This window comes from Lithobates pipiens, unplaced genomic scaffold (genome assembly GCF_037356315.1).
Source record: "Lithobates pipiens isolate NorthernLeopardFrog02 unplaced genomic scaffold, aLitPip1_a1.2 Scaffold_90, whole genome shotgun sequence".
Classification (NCBI taxonomy): Eukaryota; Metazoa; Chordata; class Amphibia; order Anura; family Ranidae; genus Lithobates; species Lithobates pipiens.
Window position 1 is genome coordinate 778,439 of NW_027507913.1, and position 22,015 is coordinate 800,453.

The 22,015-nt window shown below is 51.1% G+C and overlaps 1 protein-coding gene across 6 annotated transcripts in view; it reads right to left on the reverse strand.

The window, feature by feature from the left end:
- LOC143973657 (zinc finger protein 354A-like) overlaps window positions 1–22,015 on the reverse strand; it is a 76,293-nt gene that overhangs the window by 47,343 nt on the left and 6,935 nt on the right. For 3 of the 6 annotated variants that reach the window (XM_077474518.1, XM_077474521.1, XM_077474516.1), the window contains exon 2: window positions 8,713–8,906. The gene's annotated coding sequence lies outside the window, so the exon portion shown is untranslated. The other 3 variants (XM_077474517.1, XM_077474519.1, XM_077474520.1) reach the window with 3 other exon arrangements.

Genomic DNA, 22,015 nt, shown 5'->3' on the forward strand with positions numbered 1-22,015 from the left:
CGTTGGTTGTCGGGGTCTGCGGGCGGGGGGCTTATCGGAATCCGGGAGCCCCCTTTAAGAAGGGGGCCCCCGGATACCGGCCCCCCACCCTATGTGAATGAGTATGGGGTACAATGTACCCCTACCCATTCACCTGTGAAATAAAGTACAAAAAAAAACACAACACAGGGAAAAAAGATTTTATTGCACAGCTCCGGGGGTCTTCCGTCTTCGGGGGTCTTCTCGCCGGACTCCTCCGCTATGTGTGTGTAGCTCTTTTACTAGCGGAGGAGTCCGGCTTTCTTCCTCCCCGCCGCCGGCCTCTTCTCCCGACTTCGGGGGTCTTGTCCCCCTCTTCGGTTCTTCTGCCGGGCCACCGCGCCTTCTTGTAGCTCTTTTACAGGCGGTGGCCCGGTCTTCTGTCGCCGCTGTCGCCGCCTTCCGTTCTTGTTCTTCTTCTTGTTCTTCTTCTTCTCCAGGCGATGTTGACACGTCGCTCCCTCTGGCCGGAATGCCAGGGACACGCTCCGCTGCCACTTATATAGTGACAATGGGGCGGTGTCACATGGTATATGTCACATGGGTTGGTCACATGGTGACCCCGCCCCCTTACGATGTCATAGTCCCCATGTGACATCAACCCATGTGACCAACCCATGTGACATATACCATGTGACCCCGCCCCATTGTCACTATATAAGTGACCGCACAGCGCGGCTCTGGCATTCCGGCCGGAGGGAGCGACGTGTCAACATCTCCTGGAGAAGAAGAAGAACAACAAGAAGAACAAGAACGGAAGGCGGCGACAGAAGACCGGGACACCGCCTGTAAAAGAGCTACAAGAAGGCGCGGTGGCCCGGCAGAAGAACCGAAGAGGGGGACAAGACCCCCGAAGTCGGGAGAAGAGGCCGGCGGCGGGGAGGAAGAAAGCCGGACTCCTCCGCTAGTAAAAGAGCTACACACACATAGCGGAGGAGTCCGGCGAGAAGACCCCCGAAGACGGAAGACCCCCGGAGCTGTGCAATAAAATCTTTTTTCCCTGTGTTGTGTTTTTTTTTGTACTTTATTTCACAGGTGAATGGGTAGGGGTACATTGTACCCCATACTCATTCACATAGGGTGGGGGGCCGGTATCCGGGGGCCCCCTTCTTAAAGGGGGCTCCCGGATTCCGATAAGCCCCCCGCCCGCAGACCCCGACAACCAACGGCCAGGGTTGTCGGGAAGAGGCCCTTGTCCTCATCAACATGGGGACAAGGTGCTTTGGGGTGGGGGGGCCGCGCGGCCCCCCCTTCCCCAAGGCACCCCCCATGTTGAGGGCACGCGGCCTGGTACGGCTCAGGAGGGGGGGCGCGCTCGCTCGCCCCCCTTTCCTGGCCGGCCGGGTAGCGTGCTCGGACAAGGGTCTGGTGTGGACTTTGGGGGAACCCCCACGCCGATTTTTTTCGGCGTTGGGGTTCCCCTTTAAGCCCATTCCAGGCGGCGGAGCCCGCGACGTCTCCTTCGTGGGCCCCGCCTACCTGTACACGCGCTCGAAATGGGCGGATTTGCCTCCGCCTTACGTGGGCGAGTCCGTTCATTTCAAAAGTTGAGCGGACTGTTTGGCAAACAGTTCGTTGAAACAGTCCGCTCGTGTGTGGGCAAGTCCGCTCATGCAAATTTTGAGCGGACTGTTTGCCGAAACTGTTTGACGAACAAGGTTGGGCAAACAGTCCGCGCGTGTGTACGCGGCCTCACACATGTGGTATCGCCGTACTCGGGAGTAATAGCAGAATGTGTTTTGGGGTGTAATTTGTGGTATGCATATGCTGTGTGTGAGAAATAAACTGATAATATGACAATTTTGTGAAAAAAAAAAAAGTTAAAAAAAATCTTGATTTTGCAAAGAATTGTGGGAAAAAAATGACAACTCAAAAACCTCCCCATGCCTCTTACTAAATACCTTGAAATGTCTTCTTTCCAAAAAGGGGTCATTTGGGGGGTATTTGTAATTTTCTAACATTTTGGGGTCTCAAGAATTGAAATAGGCCGTCAGTACTTCATGTGTGATCAATTTTCAGATATTGGCACCACAGCTTGTGGACTCTATAACTTTCACAAAGACCAAATAATATCCACCAATTTGTACTTATTTTTACCAAAGATATGTAGTGGTATAAATTGTGGCCAAAATTTATGAAGAAAAAATTACTAATCTGCTAAATTTTATAACAGAAACAAAGAAAAATTCATTTTTTTACAGAATTTTCTCTTTTATAGCACAAAAAATAAAAAAATGAGAGGTGATTAAGGCTCCATGCACACTGAAGCTGATAAACTGCAGTTTATTGGAGTTTGGGCGTTTTTTGTAAAAGCCCATAAACTCCACTCTATGTTAGCCTATGTGTCCATGCACACATGGACGTTTTTCAGCTTTAATGAGCAGTGGAGTTTATGGGCTTTTTTCTAAACGCCAGAAATTCACGTTCAAAGTGCCGTTTTTCAGCGCCAAAAAACGACAAACGCCGATAAACGCTCATAAACGCTTGTAAACGCTCATAAACGCTCGTTCATTAGTGTTCAGCATTCTATTTTTCAATGCATTGTGGGATTTTTGGAGTGTCCTCTGTGTATTTTTATAAAAAACGCCCATTAACGCTTACGCTGTAAAACGCTCATAAACGCTAGTATAAAACGCTGTTAAAAGCAGGTTTTTAAACCAGCGTTTTGTGCCAGCAATCTGGAGTCCAGAAATAGCTTTTTTGAGCTTCAGTGTGTATGGAGCCTAAATACCACCAGAAGAAAGCTCTATTTGTGTGAAAAAAAGGACAACAATTTCATACAGGTCCAGTGTTGCATGACTGAGTAATTGTCACTCAAAATGTGAGAGCACCGAAAGCTGAAAATTGGTCTGGTTATTAAGGGTGTTTAAGTGCCCCGTGGTCAAGTGGTTAAAGTCAGGCTTTGCTGACATCCCTTCTGGCTCCTTATCCTGCTTGCTGTCCCTCTACTTGTATCCCTGACTTCTGGCCTGGCTGACTACCCAATCCGGTTACTGGACTTTGGCCTGGCTGACTACCCAATCTGGTTACAGGACTCTGGCCTGGCTGACTACCCAATCCGGTTACTGGACTCTGGCCTGGCTGACTACCCAATCCGGTTACTGGACTCTGGCCTGGCTGACTACCCAATCCGGTTACTGGACTCTGGCCTGGCTGACTACCCAATCCGGTTAGTGAACTCTGGCTATGCTCTGACTATGCTTACTCTATTTACCTTTTTATTTTTATTAATAAGCAAGTGTGGTTTTACTGTACTTCTGTCTCGATCTGGTTCATGGTTTCTGACACCGATCAGCTGCCTGGTCTGGCCTTTTTATATGCCGACATCCTATATCAACCTTTATCGACCCTTTTACACCAGGGGAACCCTTGAAATAATTTTCATAGGAGTCAGTGGGAAGGGTGACTCCTTACATATATGATCATTGGAAAGAATGTCCTTCCTACACTGGTGGTCAGTGGAAAGAATGTCCTTCCTACACTGGTGGTCAGAGGATAGAATGTCCTTCCTACACTGGTGGTCAGTGGAAAGAAAGTCCTTCCTACACTGGTGGTCAGTGGAAAGAAAGTCCTTCCTACACTGGTGGTCAGTGGAAAGAAAGTCCTTCCTACACTGGTGGTCAGTGGAAAGAATGTCCTTCCTACACTGGTGGTCAGTGGAAAGAATGTCCTTCCTACACTGGTGGTCAGTGGAAAGAATGTTCTTCCTACACTGGTGGTCAGTGGAAAGAATGTCCTTCCTACACTGGTGGTCAGTGGAAAGAATGTCCTTCCTACACTGGTGGTCAGTGGAAAGAATGTTCTTCCTACACTGGTGGTCAGTGGAAAGAATGTCCTTCCTACACTGGTGGTCAGTGGAAAGAATGTCCTTCCTACACTGGTGGTCAGAATGCCACATTTACAGACCACCTTAAAGATCGTTGGCGTCATGCTGATGGCCGTGTGAAGTGGCACTGGACCCAAAACTATGTAAACACTATCAGATGGGAGGTCAACCAACCACAGCTCAAGAAAGTCCAGGCAACCTCTGGAGCAACCCTAGCTGAGAATAGCTGCTGTATATATTGTATATAGAACAATCAGGCCAAACATGTGTGATGTTAGTACATGAAAAGAGAAAGTTACATTTGTGAAAGACGTTCTAGTAATTTGATGTTAGTACAGCAGTGAACAGATGGTGGGGGTGGCACCAAATCCAAAGATGACATCAATGTGAAATCATACAGAAAGCAGAAACCATTTCAAGGGGAAGGACAGACAACCCGCTCTCTGGATTTGGTGCCCTCACCTTCTTCCTCTGATGGGAAATTCTGAGAATTAAAAGGGGAAATGAGTACACAGTGTTCCCAATAAATAAGAACGGTGTACCCCGACTCTACAAACACCCACCAATGGGATGATGTCAGTGAAGGCAGAGGAGGCGGCTCTCTAATTAGGCACAAAAGGAGTTTGCCTAAGGCCTCGCGCTCCCAGGGGCCTCGCGGCCGCCTCATTTGCCTGATTTGTGCGTGGGAGGATGGGAGGGAATGTCCCCGGTCAGTGTCCCCAAGCTGGCAGGGTGAGCGGGCCGGACTGGTAAAGGATCGAGGTGGAGCTGGCAGCCGCTGCTGAACCCGCTAGCCAGGAGGTAGGGGGCGGACTTGGCCGGGGGGGGGCAGGGAGGCCTCGTTAGAACGATACCGCGGCAGACAGCCGTGACACCCGCTGGCCACCGCTACACTGTCTGGGTTATATTTGCAGCAGACTCAGACCCCTCATGTACATACCTCTCACCTCCATACACTCCACACCCCTCTCATGTACATACCTCCCACCTCCATACACTCCACCCCTCTCATGTACATACCTCCCACCTCCATATACTGCACACCCCTCATGTACATACCTCCCACCTCCATACACTCTGCACACCCCTCATGTACATACCTCCCACCTCCATACACTCTGCACCCCTCTCATGTACATACCTCCCACCTCCATACACTCCACCCCTCTCATGTACATACCTCCCACCTCCATACACTGCACACCCCTCATGTACATACCTCCTACCTAGGGTTGCCACCTGTCCGGTTTTGACCCGGACAGTACGGGTTTAGGAGGCTGTGCCCGGGTTTCCCTCTGCCTCACACCCGGACACCATTTCCAGCTGACAGGGGTACCATGGGGCCTCCTTTTACGAGCCCCAGCACACAGGGGGACCTAGACAGCAGGGGTATCGGAGCGGCGGGAGCAATTACAGAGCAATCAAAACATATGGGAGAGAGCGGGCGACAGACAGCTGCTGGTGCAGAAGGTTTTAATAAAATAAATGCTTAAAAGCAATCCACTCACTCTCCATGTCAGAGCTGTATATGTCAGTCTGTGAAGTTGGATGTCCCATCCTCCCCTCCGATCCACGCTGCTCTTATCACTGAATCTCTGGAGGAAGCCAAGGATACAGAGCTGCGGGGAGACTGCAGTGAGCTGTCAGCCTGGGATGCTGTGACCAATCAGAGCATTCCAGAGGCTTAACCATGCCTCCATCATCAGAGGCTGACAGTTCACATGAGTTTCCCGCGGCTCTCTGTTTCCTCCAGAGATTCAGTGATAAGAGCAGCGTGGATCGGAGGGGAGGATGGGACATCCAACTTCACAGACTGACATATACAGCTCTGACATGGAGAGTGAGTGGATTGCTTTTAAGCATTTATTTTATTAAAAACTTCTGCACCAGCAGCTGCCTGTCGCCTCTCTCTCCCTTATGTTTTGACCCTTCTGTGTTTGCCACCCCCTTCCTCTGTAATTGTCCCTCCCTTCTCTGTAATTGCCCCCCTCCTCTGTATTTGCACGGGCCCCACCTATCACACCCCCCCTCCTGTCACGTTCTGCACCCCCCCTCCTGTCACGCTCTGCACCCCCCCTCCTGTCACGCTCTGCACCCACCTCCTGTGGTCACGCTCTGCACCCACCTCCTGTGTTCACGCTCTGCACCCACCTCCTGTGGTCACGCTCTGCACCCACCTCCTGTCACGCTCTGCACCCACCTCCTGTCACGCTCTGCACCCACCTCCTGTCACGCTCTGCATCCCCCTCCTGTCACACCCTGCATCCCCCTCCTGTCACGCTCTGCACCCACCTCCTGTGGTCACGCTCTGCACCCACCTCCTGTCACGCTCTGCACCCACCTCCTGTCACGCTCTGCACCCACCTCCTGTCACGCTCTGCACCCACCTCCTGTCACGCTCTGCATCCCCCTCCTGTCACACCCTGCATCCCCCTCCTGTCACGCCCTGCATCCCCCTCCTGTCACGCCCTGCACCCCCCCTCCTGTCACGCCCTGCACCCCCCCTCCTGTCACACCCTGCACCCCCCCTCCTGTCACACCCTGCACCCCCCCTCCTGTCACGCCCTGCACCCCCCCTCCTGTCACGCCCTGCACCCCCCCTCCTGTCACGCCCTGCATCCACCTCCTGTCACACCCTGCATCCCACCTCCTGTCACGCCCTGCATCCCACCTCCTGTCACGCCCTGCATCCCACCTCCTGTCACGCTCTGCATCCACCTCCTGTCACGCTCTGCATCCACCCTCCTGTCACACTCTGCATCCACCCTCCTGTCACACCCTGCACCCCCTCCTATCACAGCGCACCCCCTCCTGTCACACTCCGCACCCCTCATGTACATATCTCCCACCTCCATACACTCCACACCCCTCATGTACATACCTCCCACCCCCATACACTCCACACCCCTCATGTACATATCTCCCACCTCCATACACTCCACAACCCTCTCATGTACATACCTCCCACCTCCATACACTCCACATCCCTCATGTACATACCTCCCACCTCCATACACTCCGCACCCCTCATGTACATACCTCCCACCTCCATACACTCCGCACCCCTCTCATGTACATACCTCCCATCTCCATACACTCCACACCCCTCTCATGTACATACCTCCCACCTCCATACACTCCACACCCCTCATGTACATACCTCCCACCTCCATACACTCCACACCCCTCATGTACATACCTCCCACCTCCATACACTCCACACCCCTCTCATGTACATACCTCCCACCCCCATACACTCCACACCCCTCATGTACATACCTCCCACCTCCATACACTCCACACCCCTCTCATGTACATACCTCCCACCCCCATACACTCCACACCCCTCATGTACATACCTCCCACCTCCATACACACCGCACCCCTCTCATTTACATACCTCCCACCTCCATACACTCCGCACCCCTCATGTACATACCTCCCATCTCCATACACTCCACACCCCTCATACACTCCACACCCCTCATGTACATACCTCCCAGCTCCATACACACCGCACCCCTCTCATTTACATACCTCCCACCTCCATACACTCCACACCCCTCATGTACATACCTCCCACCCCCCATAATTACTAATTAGCAAAATTTTATAACAGAAACAAAGAAAAGCACTTTTTTCACAAAATTTACTTTTTTTTTAATTTATAGCACAAAAAAAAACCCCACTAGTGATTAAATACCACCAAAAGAAAGGTCTATTTGTGTGGAAAATGTGTTGTATGACTGAGTAATTGTCATTCAAACTGTGAGAGCGCTGAAAGTTGAAAATTGGTGTGTACAGGAAGGGGGTGTACGTGCCTGGTATTGAGGTGGGTAGCAGCGGGTAAAATAAGTATAGAACACCTCACCATTTTTCTAGGTAAATAGACAGTATGTGACAAAAGTAAGTACACCCCTCAGTGACATTTCTTCTCTCTTTTCATGTGACAACACTGAAGAAATGACACTTGTCTACAATGTAAAGTAGTGAGTGTACAGCTTGTATAACAGTGTAAATTTCCTGTCCCCTCCAAATAACTCAACACACAGCCATTAATGCCTTTGTGCGCTGGTCCAAACCAATTTGTGGAGGGGGGATTATGGAGTGGGGGAGGGGGGATTATGGTGGGGTGGTTAATTTTCAGAGGTTGGGCTTGGCCCCTTAGTTCCAGTGAAGGGAACTATTAAGGCGTCAGCATACCAAGCAATTTTGGACAATTTCATGCTCCCAACTTTGTGGGAACAGTTTGGGGACGGCCTCTTCCTGTTCCAACATGATTGCTCACCAGTGCACAAAGCAAGGTCCATAAAGACATGGATGAGCGAGTTTGGAGTGGAGGTACTTGACTGGCCTGCACAGAGTCCTGACCTCAACCCCATAGAACACCTTTAGGATGAATTAGAGCGGAGACTGCGAGGTAGGCCTTCTCGTCCAACATCAGTGCCTGAACTCACAAAAGTGCTTCTGGAAGAATGGTCAAACATTCCCATAGACACCCTCCTAAATCTTGTGGACGGCCTTTCCAGAAGAGGTGAACCTGTTATAGCTGCAAAGGGCAAACTCAATATTAAACCCTCCGAAGACTGGGCTGCCATTAGAAATGATGGGGCACTGGAAAGCTGACCTGACAGCCCCCACCTATCCACAGACAGCTTCTGTTCCACCACCTGCTGACCCAATGGGAAGTGCTGCCTGTACCCCCTATTGATGGTCCTGATAACTGGTGATCTGTAGTATTTACAGACTGGGCCAGAGGGTGGCCTAGAGTATGGGTAGAATGGAGGGCGACCTGTAACTATGTGGGGTATCAGCAGATACTGGGGGGTGACTTGTAGCAAAGACATTGTTAGTAGGTTAGGCTTTACCTCCTAGCGGGGCAGCTGTTTAGTGCTGATCCTCAGAGCTTCCAGTGGTGTGTTGGCCTTGGAGATGTTGATGGTGAGCGGTCTTCTCTGAGCCCCGGATTCTGCCTTGCAGGACACTCCTCTTCTCCATTACTCTGAGCTCTTCCCCCTTCACTGGCTGGACCCTTTTATTCCGTCCTTCCACCAACAACTATCTGTACCCGAAACAAGATGGAAGACAAAGAAAGAACACAAACGTCAGCCAATCACATCCACATTGTAAGTAATAGAACCACCTTACATCAGGTGCCGCCATAACAGTGCCCCTTACATCGGGTGCCCCCATAACAGTACCCCTTACATCAGGTGCCGCCATAACAGTGCCCCTTACATCGGGTGCCCCCATAACAGTACCCCTTACATCAGGTGCCGCCATAAGAGTGCCCCTTACATCAGGTGCCCCCATAAGAGTGCCCCTTACATCAGGTGCCCCCATAAGAGTGCCCCTTACATCAGGTGTCCCCATAACAATGCCCCTTACATCACGTGTCCCCATAACAGTGCCCCTTACATCAGGTGCCGCCATAACAGTTATCAGGCAGGGGCGGACTGACAACTCATGGGGCCCCCGGGCAATAGAAGATCATGGGGCCCCCTTGGCCTCCACACTCAAGCCAAGCCTGCACAGGGAGACACTGGAGAGAGAGAACATACACACAGGGGGACACACACGGGGGGGGGGACACTGGAGGGAGAACACACACACACGGGGGGGACACTGGAGGGAGAACACACACACACGGGGGGGGGACACTGGAGGGAGAACACACACACACAGGGGGGACACTGGAGGGAGAACGCGCACACACGCACAGGGGGGGGGACACTGGAGGGAGAACACACACACACGGGGGGGGGGACACTGGAGGGAGAACGCGCGCACACACACAGGGGGGGGGACACTGGAGGGAGAACACACACACACGGGGGGGGGGACACTGGAGGGAGAACACACACACACGGGGGGGGGGCACTGGAGGGAGAACGCGCGCACACACACAGGGGGGGGGGACACTGGAGGGTGAACGCACACACACAGGGGGGGAGACACTGGAGGGAGAATGCACACACACACACACACACACACACACACACACACACACACACACACACACACACACACACACACAGGGGGACACTGGAGGGAGAAGGCACACACACAGGGGGATACTGGAGGGAGAAGGCACACACACAGGGGGACACTGGAGGGAGAATGCGCACACAGGAGGGCACGCACACAGGGGGACATGCACACAGGACACACACTTACACAGCACAGGACATGCACACAGGACACTTCCACAGCACACAGGGGGACACGCACACAGCACAGGAGGACACGCACATGGGAGGACATGCACACGGGAGGACACTTACACAGGACACATACTTACACAGCACAGGACACTTACACAGGACACTTACACAGCACACAGGGGGACATGCACACGGGAGGACATGCACACGGAGGGACATGCACACGGGGGGACATGCACACAGGACACTTACACAGCACAGGACATGCACACAGGACACTTACACAGCACACCGGGGGACATGCACACAGGGGGACATGCACACAGCACACAGGGGGACATGCACACAGGAGGACATGCACACAGGGGGACATGCACACAGGACACACACTTACACAGCACAGGACATGCACACAGGACACTTACACAGCACACAGGGGGACACGCACACAGCACGGGAGGACACGCACACGGGAGGACATGTACACAGGACAAATACTTACACAGCACAGGACATGCACACAGGACATGCACACAGCACAGGGGGACATGCACATAGGACACACACTTGCACAGGACATGCACACAGGACACTTACACAGCACACAGGGGGACACGCACACAGCACACGAGGACATGCACACGGGAGAACATGCACACGGGAGAACATGCACACAGGGGGACATACTTACACAGCACAGGACATGCACACAGGACACTTACACAGCACACAGGGGGACACTTACACAGGGGGACCTGCACACGGGACATGCACACAGCACAGGGGGACATGCACACAGGGGGACATGCACACAGCACAGGGGGACATGCACACAGGGGGACATGCACACAGGGGGACATGCACACAGCACAGAGGGACATGCACACAGGGGGACATGCACACAGCACACAGAGGGACATGCACACAGGGGGACATGCACACAGCACACAGAGGGACATGCACACAGGACATACACACAGCACAGGAGGACACTGTGGGATGGAGGGACCCGGGGCCCATGCATCTGTCTGTACCGCGCCGCCCCCCCCCCCCCCATCGCGTGTGGCGGCCCTGGTGTCTCGGCTTCACTCACCGAGTCACTGGATGCTGAGCCTGAGACACTTCTAACAGCGCGCTGCTCCCCGCCGGCCCCTCCACTCTTCTCGTCTGTCCCAGGTCAGGTGATGTCACGATGCATACAGTACAAGCACCTGGCCTGGGATGGACGGGGGAAGGAGGGGCCGGCGGGGATCAGCACACAGTTAGCATCTACATCGCGGCATGTAATTCAGCCGCTGCAAGTGGCCTCTCATATGGCCGAGTCCGGGCCCCTAATGTCTGCGGGCCCTCGGGCGGCGTCCGAGTGACCGACTGGTCAGTCCGCCCCTGACATCAGGTGTCCCCATAACTGTGAGATGTGATGGAGGACAGGCAGTGCTGGAATGTCAGGGATTTCCTGACCCTCGGGAGAGTTGGGATGACGTCACCCGGGTGTAGACCCCTCCCCCACCTCTATATCCGAACACATCAAGGAATTCCTGTCAGTCAGATTCGCTCTCTTTGCTCGGCTCCGCCCCTTTCTCCCGGCATGCCTCGCGCTCCTCCTTCCCGCAGTTGCTATAGTGAAGTTTACAGCTCAGTGTGACGGACAGGCGGGCGGACCAATGAGCGGTGTGGTATGGGAGGGGCCGACCAATAAGGGCGGGCTGTAGGCGGGTCTCCTGCGGGTCAAACCCCCTGGCTATGGAACCGCCCCCTCAACATCGGACCCCACAATATATAAATACAAGACTGGTGACCCCACAATATATAAATACCGGACTGTTGACCCCACAATATATAAATACCGGACTGTTGACCCCACAATATATAAATACCGGACTGGTGACCCCACAATATATAAATACCGGACTGTTGACCCCACAATATATAAATACCGGACTGGTGACCCCACAATATATAAATACCGGACTGGTGACCCCACAATATTTAAATACCGGACTGGAGACCCCACAATATATATAAATATCGGACTGGTGACCCCACAATATATAAATACTGGACTGGTGACCCCACAATATATAAATACAAGACTGGTGACCCCACAATATATAAATACCGTACTGGTGACCCCACAATATATAAATACTGGACTGGCGACCCCACAATATATAAATACAAGACTGGTGACCCCACAATATATAAATACCGGACTGGAGACCCCACAATATATAAATACCGGACTGGAGACCCCACAATATATAAATATTGGACTGGTGACCCCACAATATATAAATACAAGACCGGTGACCCCATAATATATAAATATTGGACTGGTGACCCCACAATATACATAAATATCGGACTGGTGACCCCACAATATATAAATACAAGACTGGTGACCCCACAATATATAAATACAAGACTGGTGAACCCACAATATATAAATACCGGACTGGTGACCCCACAATATATAAATACCGGACTGGTGACCCAACAATATATAAATATCGGACTGGTGACCCCACAATATATAAATACCGGACTGGTGACCCCATAATATATAAATATCGGACTGGTGACCCCATAATATATAAATATCGGACTGGTGACCCCATAATATATAAATATCGGACTGGTGACCCCATAATATATAAATACCGGACTGGTGACCCCCACAATATATAAATACCGGACTGGTGACCCCACAATATATAAATACCGGACTGGTGACCCCACAATATATAAATACCGGACTGGTGACCCCACAATATATAAATACCGGACTGGTGACCCCACAATATATAAATACCGGACTGGTGACCCCACAATATATAAATACCAGACTGGTGACCCCAGCAGTATAACAAGACTCGTGGCCACTCATTAAAATGAGAAGAAAAGAGGTTGAACCTCACACTATGTAGCGGGTTGTTTGCTGTAATGCCCGGTACACATGACCGGACTTTCCGGCAGAAAAGGTCGGACGGAATCTTTCCGTCGGATAATCGGAAGGTGTTTGGGCCTCATCTGACTCGTTTTCTTCTGAGGGATCTAGAAATAGAACATGCTGTAAATATTTCCGACGGAAGCGACTCGTATCGGGAATTCCGCCGGTCTGTGCGCCGCTCCGAAGCACCAGAACCGACGCTGTGAAGGAGACGGAAGCGATCGGCGCGGTAAGTCGAGCGTTCCCATTGGACAGCACATTCCTCACGCTGCTCATTCTCCCATCTTCAGATTCTTTTCTTCTTTCTTCATCATTTCTCCTCTTCTCAGGAATTATATTCTAGTTTTTAGAAGTCCGACCTCCAGAACAATCTTTACAATTATTCTTCATTCTCCTCTTTTATCATTTTTTATTTCATGAAGATTTATTTTCGGATTACGGAATTATTTTCTGGGGATCTACATAGAATTTGATGTTACCACAATAACATTATCTTGTATTTCTTCTTCCCCTCGAGGAGGTAGGTGTCCCTCGTCAATATGACATTGTCTTTTAGAAATGTACCTACCTACTCACAAACAAACTGAATAAAAACACAAAGGAAAGTATTTTCTGAAAATAAAATCTCCATTTATTCCGGGTAACAAAATAAAGAGGAAGGCAACGCAGGAGAAACTTTTGGAATTTGTGAAGCCTTTTAGCCCCCAGGGCACAAATCAATCCTGTGGAAAAGAAAATTGGGATCTTGAGGAGTCCATATAATAGGGAGCACAATATGGACCAGGAATGCCAGAGATCAGGACCAGCCGCAGATGACAGATCTGTCCCCAGGCTGTGGCACTACCATAGCCTGCGTCTTCTGAGCCCAGGTCATCACTTTCTTCTCTTCACTGCGGCCTTCCTTGGAGGCTGCGCTTCTGGTGGTGGACTTGGAAGAAGAAGAAGAAGGAGAAGGAGAAGGAGACGGAGGAGGAGGAGGGGCTTGCCCATATATGTGGCTGTTCTCAATCAGCTGACCCCTCAACCCCTTCTGAAGGGCCTCATAAAAAATGTCCTCACGAGGAGGCGTTGGTCCTTCTGTAAGTCCAGCAACCTGGTGGCTAGATAGCAGCCATAGGCCTCTTCAGAGTTGAGGGGCTCCTCAGGAAATGGCTGGCATCCCTACTGAGGCCCAGTGCTGCGTCCTCCGTCACTGTCCTCATCCTGGGCCTTTTGGTGGTAAGGCAGAGGGGAGGCACCTGGGATTGGGCGAGGCTCCTACTGGGCCTAGCCACCTCCTGGCTGACGCTGGGCAGGGCCTCATCCTGGCTGCCATTTTCCAGACCCTCCTCCTGGCTGACGCTTTGGCACGGCCTCCTCCTGGCCGACGCTTTGGCGCGGCCTCCTCCTGGCTGACGCTTTGGCACGGCCTCCTCCTGGCTGCTGTGCAGGCCGACGCTTGGCACGGCCTCCTCCTGGCCGACGCTTGGCACGGCCTCCTCCTGGCTGAGCTCATCCTGTGTATAAAATAGTTGTAGTTTTAGCTTCATCAATCGCACACAATTTTCAGCTCATGACTTGCAAATTGAATGTTAATAAATAGAACCGACCATCATTCTGCCCCCGGCATTTTTCAAGCTGGTCACCAACTGCCGTCTAGTGATATGTATACATCATTTATGGTCTAAAATCATTGATTTGTAAACAATTATAACATCATTAATATTTTGTGTAAAAACAAATATACCCGGCTCCAGTTGGGCGCATCCACTTCTTCCAGGGGGGAGGCTCAGGTTGTCCCCGGGAAGCCTCTCCCCCGGATGGCAGGGATTTCGGGATCTACATTGTGTGCCGGAGCTTCGGATCGCAGGGATTTCAGGATCTACATTGTGTGCCGGAGCTCCGGATCGCAGGGATTTCGGCATCTACATTGTGTGCCGGAGCTCCGGGATTTCGGGATCTACATTGTGTGCCGGAGCTCCGGATGGGGGTGCAGGAGGGAAGTGTAGTGATGGGACCACCAGTGTAGGAAGGACATTCCACTTCTTCCAGGGGGGAGGCTCAGGTTGTCCCCGGGAAGCCTCTGCTGGGGATGGGGGAAGGGTCCAAAGAGATTCCCCGGCTCCAGTCTGGTGGTTCGAAAACCTCAGTTGGTTGAAGTAGCAGAGCCGGGGGACATCAACATTCTGTGCCGGAGCTCCGGATGGCAGGGATTTCGGGATCTACATTGTGTGCCGGAGCTCCGGATCGCAGGGATTTCGGGATCTACAGTCTGTGCTGGAGCTCCGGATCGCAGGGATTTCGGGATCTACATTGTGTGCCGGAGCTCCGGATGGCAGGGATTTCGGGATCTACATTGTGTGCCGGAGCTCCGGATGGCAGGGATTTCGGGATCTACATTGTGTGCCGGAGCTCCGGATGGCAGGGATTTCGGGATCTACATTGTGTGCCGGAGCTCCGGATCACAGGGATTTCGGGATCTACATTGTGTGCCGGAGCTCTGGATGGCAGGGATTTCGGGATCTACATTGTGTGCCGGAGCTCCGGATCGCAGGGATTTCGGGATCTACATTGTGTGCCGGAGCTCCGGATGACAGGGATTTCGGGATCTACATTGTGTGCCGGAGCTCCAGATGGCAGGGATTTCGGGATCTACATTGTGTGCCGGAGCTCCGGATCGCAGGGATTTCGGGATCTACATTGTGTGCCGGAGCTCCGGATCGCAGGGATTTCAGGATCTACAGTCTGTGCTGGAGCTCCGGATTGCAGGGATTTCGGGATCTACATTGTGTGCCGGAGCTCCGGATGGCAGGGATTTCGGGATCTACATTGTGTGCCGGAGCTCCGGATGGCAGGGATTTCGGGATCTACATTGTGTGCCGGAGCTCCGGATGGCAGGGATTTCGGGATCTACATTGTGTGCCGGAGCTCCGGATCACAGGGATTTCGGGATCTACATTGTGTGCCGGAGCTCTGGATGGCAGGGATTTCGGGATCTACATTGTGTGCCGGAGCTCCGGATCGCAGGGATTTCGGGATCTACATTGTGTGCCGGAGCTCCGGATGGCAGGGATTTCGGGATCTACATTGTGTGCCGGAGCTCCGGATCGCAGGGATTTCGGGATCTACATTGTGTGCCGGAGCTCCGGATCTACATTGTGTGCCGGAGCTCCGGATCGCAGGGATTTCGGGATCTACATTGTGTGCCGGAGCTCCGGATGACAGGGATTTCGGGATCTACATTGTGTGCCGGAGCTCCAGATGGCAGGGATTTCGGGATCTACATTGTGTGCCGGAGCTCCGGATCGCAGGGATTTCGGGATCTACATTGTGTGCCGGAGCTCCGGATCGCAGGGATTTCAGGATCTACAGTCTGTGCTGGAGCTCCGGATCGCAGGGATTTCGGGATCTACATTGTGTGCCGGAGCTCCGGATGGCAGGGATTTCGGGATCTACATTGTGTGCCGGAGCTCCGGATGGCAGGGATTTCGGGATCTACATTGTGTGCCGGAGCTCCGGATGGCAGGGATTTCGGGATCTACATTGTGTGCCGGAGCTCCGGATCACAGGGATTTCGGGATCTACATTGTGTGCCGGAGCTCTGGATGGCAGGGATTTCGGGATCTACATTGTGTGCCGGAGCTCCGGATCGCAGGGATTTCGGGATCTACATTGTGTGCCGGAGCTCCGGATGGCAGGGATTTCGGGATCTACATTGTGTGCCGGAGCTCCGGATCGCAGGGATTTCGGGATCTACATTGTGTGCCAGAGCTCCGGATCGCAGGGATTTCAGGATCTTCCTCAAGATCCCAAGTTTACTTTCCAAAAACGTCACGTCTGCCCCGGGGGGCCGAGTCACAGGTTCCGGACGTCTCCCCAGCGCTGCCTTCCTTCTTCATTGTAATGTAAACTGTGCTCGGCCTCCCAGATTCCTCTTCTACTTGTCACTAAAACGGGGCAGACATTCCGGTTCCTTAAACCGATTCATTTTTTTTACACAAGACAAAAACACCAACATCAGTCCAGAGTCTGATAATCCCAACATCGGCCTCCAAGGTGAAGCGGTAAAGCCCACCGCGATGGGCCAAGGTCAAATCTTACCTTCGTTTAGGGACGCTCGCCGCTTCCATTCGCTTGACTCACAGATCGGACGTACGGGAGACGTGCGTTCGCTTTATATACACTGCGCATGTGTCAGACTCCGCCCCCGACGTTCTTTTAAAAAAAAAACGACTCCCCGCCCCCTTCTCTCTCTTCGGGGCGCAGTGGGAGTATTAGGAGAAAAATGGGCGGAGACACATTGTGTAATCGGCGAGGAGGAAATCCCGGAGCCCCAAACATCTGGATCCAGGAGGAGACTGAAGGCCACCAACATGGCCTCTGAGGGAATGGTAGGGATGGTTGGGATTGGAAGGAGGGAGGAGTATGATGGGAGACGCAGTCCATACACCCAATCCGAATAGAAGGAAGGACGACATCACATGACAACTCTTGTCAGCACCCCGGGGGGCAGAAGTTTGGGGTACGCCTCCATTATGGAAGCGATGGTCCGATATCCAACTGAGGGGGCCGGATCATTATCACAACATCAAGAAGGAGCCGCACAATAGTCCTTGTCACGTCTTCCTATGATGATTATTAGCGTGCGTTCCGCTCCGTGTGCTTTTCTGTATGGAAATGGCCACATTCATGTTCCGGGGCGCAGTGATCGTTCGTAGGAAACATCGTTCGTTTGCCAAGAAATGCGATGTATTTAGCCGGTACCGGGTTATATCTACATGACGGTCATGATAATCTGTCCTATTAAAAGAAGTTTAGGACATTGTTGTCTGGAAGTCTCCGGAATGAATTGGAAACTTGATTGGGTGGAATGTGAGGAGAGGAGACCCGGCCGCTCTTTACACATCCGGATTCTGGGGCACTAGTGTGGGGTGGGACACCCACACAGGGGGGATACTTGGGGGTCTCCATCTGTGAAACTTGGCCAAAAAAGGGAAGTACTGCAGGTGGGTTAGAAGGGAATTTCAATCCACTTGGATCTCTTGGCAGACAGACAATGGCAGACCTCTCCTAATCCACGCTTCATATGCCGCACTCCAATATCCATGTGCTGAGTAGGGATGAGCTTCGTGTTCGAGTCGAACGTACGTTCGACTCGAACATTGGCTGTTCGGCCGTTCGGCGAATTCCGAACGTTTGGGCCGCTCGCGTCAAAATTCGAGTGACGCGCGCGCGGACCACAATGCACTGCGGTGGCGCAGTGCATTGCTGCCCCATGATTGGCCAAGCATGCACTGTGACCCCGCATGCTTGGCCAATCGCAGCGCCGGCAGCGAGGAGAGCCATGATTGGCCACAGGCATCCTGCCTGTGGCCAATCATAGCTCAGGCTGTGTAGTGCACGCCCCACACTATATAAGGCTGCCTTTGAGGCGGCCTCGTGTAGTGTGTTACTTAGCATCTGAAGCAGTGGGTGTTCTGTGTACCTTCAACACAGCACACACCGATCGTTTTTGGCTGATTTCCTATCTTGCTGCTGTGTAGTGGTTGTTGTCTGTGCCCTGACTGCAGTATACACCGCTATATTCACCTCACCTATATAGCTAGTGATCTAGCTTTAACCACTTAACAACTGCCCATTGCCGATTAACGGCTTCAGGGCGGTTGTTTAACTCTGAGAGGCCGTTAATTAACGGCCTCCCAGAATTCTGCTCTCGCGTGCCCCGAGGTGTGCGCACTCGAGAGCATCCGTGACCGCCGGGTCCACAGGACCCGGCACATCACGGATCACGGTAAACGGCCACTCATAGCGGCCGTTTACCACGTGATTGCTCCGTCAAATGACGGAGTGATCACTTGGAAACAAACCGGCGTCATGTTATGACGCCGGTTCCTCCCTCCCCTCTCTCTACCGATCGGTACAGCGGAGGGGAAAGAGATCGGTGTCAGCAGCGATGTGGGCTGCATCTGCAGTGCCCACATCGCTGCTCACCGAATTTAACCCCTCAATTCCCTGCCAATACTCTGCAATACCAGTGCATACTCTGCAGTACCCTGCCATTACTCTGCAGTACCCCGCCATTACTCTGCAGTACCCCGCCATTACTCTGCAGTACCCCGCCATTACTCTGCAGTGCAGTACCCCGCCATTACTCTGCAGTACCCCCCATTACTCTGCAGTGCAGTACCCCCATTACTCTGCAGTGCAGTACCCCCATTACTCTGCAGTGCAGTACCCTGCCATTACTCTGCAGTACCCTGCCATTACTCTGCAGTGCAGTACCCCCCATTACTCTGCAGTGCAGTACCCCCCATTACTCTGCAGTGCAGTACCCCGCCATTACTCTGCAGTACCCTGCCATTACTCTGCAGTGCAGTACCCCGCCATTACTCTGCAGTACCCTACCATTACTCTGCAGTGCAGTACCCTGCCATTACTCTGCAGTACCCCCCGTTACTCTGCAGTAACCCCCATTACTCTGCAGTAACCCCCATTACTCTGCAGTAACCCCCATTACTCTGCAGTAACCCCCATTACTCTGCAGCACCCCCAATACTCTGTAGTACCCCCCAATACTCTGCAGTACCCTGCTATTACTTTGTAGTACCCCGCCAATACCCCACCAATACTCTGTAATACCCTGCCATAAATTGCCATACCCAGCCATACTCAGAGATACCCAGCCATACTCGGTGATACCCTGAAATACCCAGCCATAGACGCCCCCCACCCCTCACCGCCCTCCGGTGCTTCTACCAACTCGCCAGTACGATCAAAGCCAGAATCTTTTTTTTATTTTTTATTTCAGGCTTCCCAGCCTAGAGGTGAGATGTGGGGTCATATTGACCCCCCAGATTTCACTGTAAAGAGGACCTGTCACCCCATATTCCTATTACAAGGGATGTTTACATTTCTTGTAATAGGAATAAAAGTGATCAAAAATATATTTTTGGGGAAAAAAATGTCAAACTAAAATAAATAAAGTAAAATGAACAATAAAAAAATAAAATAAAAATTAAAGCGCCCATGTCCCCATGTGCTCGCATGTGCCACACATGTGAGGTATCGCCGAGAATGTTAGAGCGAGAGCAATAATTCTAGTCCTAGACCTCCTCTGCAACTCAAAACATGTAACCAGTAAAAAAAAAATTAAAGCGTCGCCTATGGGGATTTTTTAAGTAGCGACGTTTGGCGCCATTCCACGGGCATGTGCAATTTTGAAGAGTGACATGTTTGATATCTATTTACTCAGCATAACTTCATCTTTCACTTTATGCAAACATTGGGCTAACTTTACTGTTTTTTTTGTTTGTTTTTTAAGCACAAAACTGTTTTTTCCCCCCAAAAAACGCGTTTGAAGAATTGCTGTGCAAATACCGTGTGAGATAAAAATTTGCAACGACCACCATTGTATTCTCCAGGGTCTTTGCTAAAAAAAAAAATATATATATATAATGTTTTGGGGTTCTCTGTAATTTTCTAGCAAATAAATGATGATTTTTACATGTAGGAGAGAAATGTCAGAATTATCCTGGGTGCTCCAGAACGCCTGATGGCGCTCCCTGCATGTTGGGCCTCTGTATGTGGCCACACTGTGTAAAAGTCTCACACATGTGGTATTGCCGTACTCGGGAGTAATAGCAGAATGTGTTTTGGGGTGTAATTTGTGGTATGCATATGCTGTGTGTGTGAAATAACCTGATAATATGACAATTTTGTGGAAAAAAAAAAAAAAAAGGAAATAGGCCGTCAGTACTTCAGGTGTGATAAATTTTCAGATATTGGCACCACAGCTTGTGGACTCTATAACTTTCACAAAGACCAAATAATATCCACCAATTTTTACTTATTTTTACCAAAGATATGTAGTAGTATGAATTTTGGCCAAAATTTATGAAGAAAAAATGACTAATCTGCTAAATTTTATAACAGAAACGAAGAAAAATTCATTTTTTCGCAGAATTTTCGGTCTTTTTTTCTTTTATAGCACAAAAAATAAAAAACCCAGCAGTGATTAAAAGAAAGCTCTATTTGTGTGAAAAAAGGACAAACAATTCCTATAGGTCCAGTGTTGCATGACTGAGTAATTGTCATTCAAAATGTGAGAGCACCGAAAGCTGAAAATTGGTCTGGTTATTAAGGGGGTTTAAGTGCCCAGTGGTCAAGTGGTTAATAATAGAGCTTGCAGTCAGTAGTGTTAGGAGATAGTGCGTGCTGTCTGCGTGCTCTGTACCCAGTACATACCGCTATAATATAGGGCAGGCCCCTACTTTCAAACATCCAACTTACAAACATCTCCTACTTGCAAACGCAAGGAGACAGCAGCAAGTGAGATGAAAAAAGATGGACGACAAAACAAATTATACAGGGGTGATAACCCTTCCCTATGTTTTCCAAAAAGCTTAAAAATCGTTTTTTTGACTGGAGCTACACTTTAGAAATGTACCGGTTGAAAATTACAAACAGATTCAACTTAACACAACAAACCTACACAGTCCCTGTCTTGTTTGCACCGCCTGTATACTGCTGTTCTGAGTATATAGGGCCTGGGGGCCACACGCATTTCCTGTTTTTAATATGGGTACGGGGTTCCCCTTAATATGCGTACAAGACCCAAATAGGCTGATAATGGGCAGGGAGGGCTACCCATGCCATTTTTCTCAATGATTTTCATCCATATTGCAGGAACCAGATATAACATTAAAACCGCAAGCAGTTTTAAATGGTGTTATTTCCGTTTAATGTCATTTTGTGCAGGGACTGTTCTAAACACGGGAAACACGTGGCACTTCACAGGCATACTACAGACACCCCCCAGGCACCATATTTAAAGGAATATTTCACCTTTTTTTTCACTTTAATCGTCATTAAAATCAGTGCTCCCGCCAAAACGGCCATTTTTAAAACTTTTTTTTGCAGTGACCCATGTCCCCTGAGGCAGGAGCCGGGTCCCCAAACCCTTTTTAGGACACTGTCTTGCATATTAGCCGTTAAATTAGCACTTTCCATTTCGAACGTTCGAGTCCCATAGACTTCAATGGGGTTCTAACGTTCGTACTGAACGCGGGGGTCGTTCGC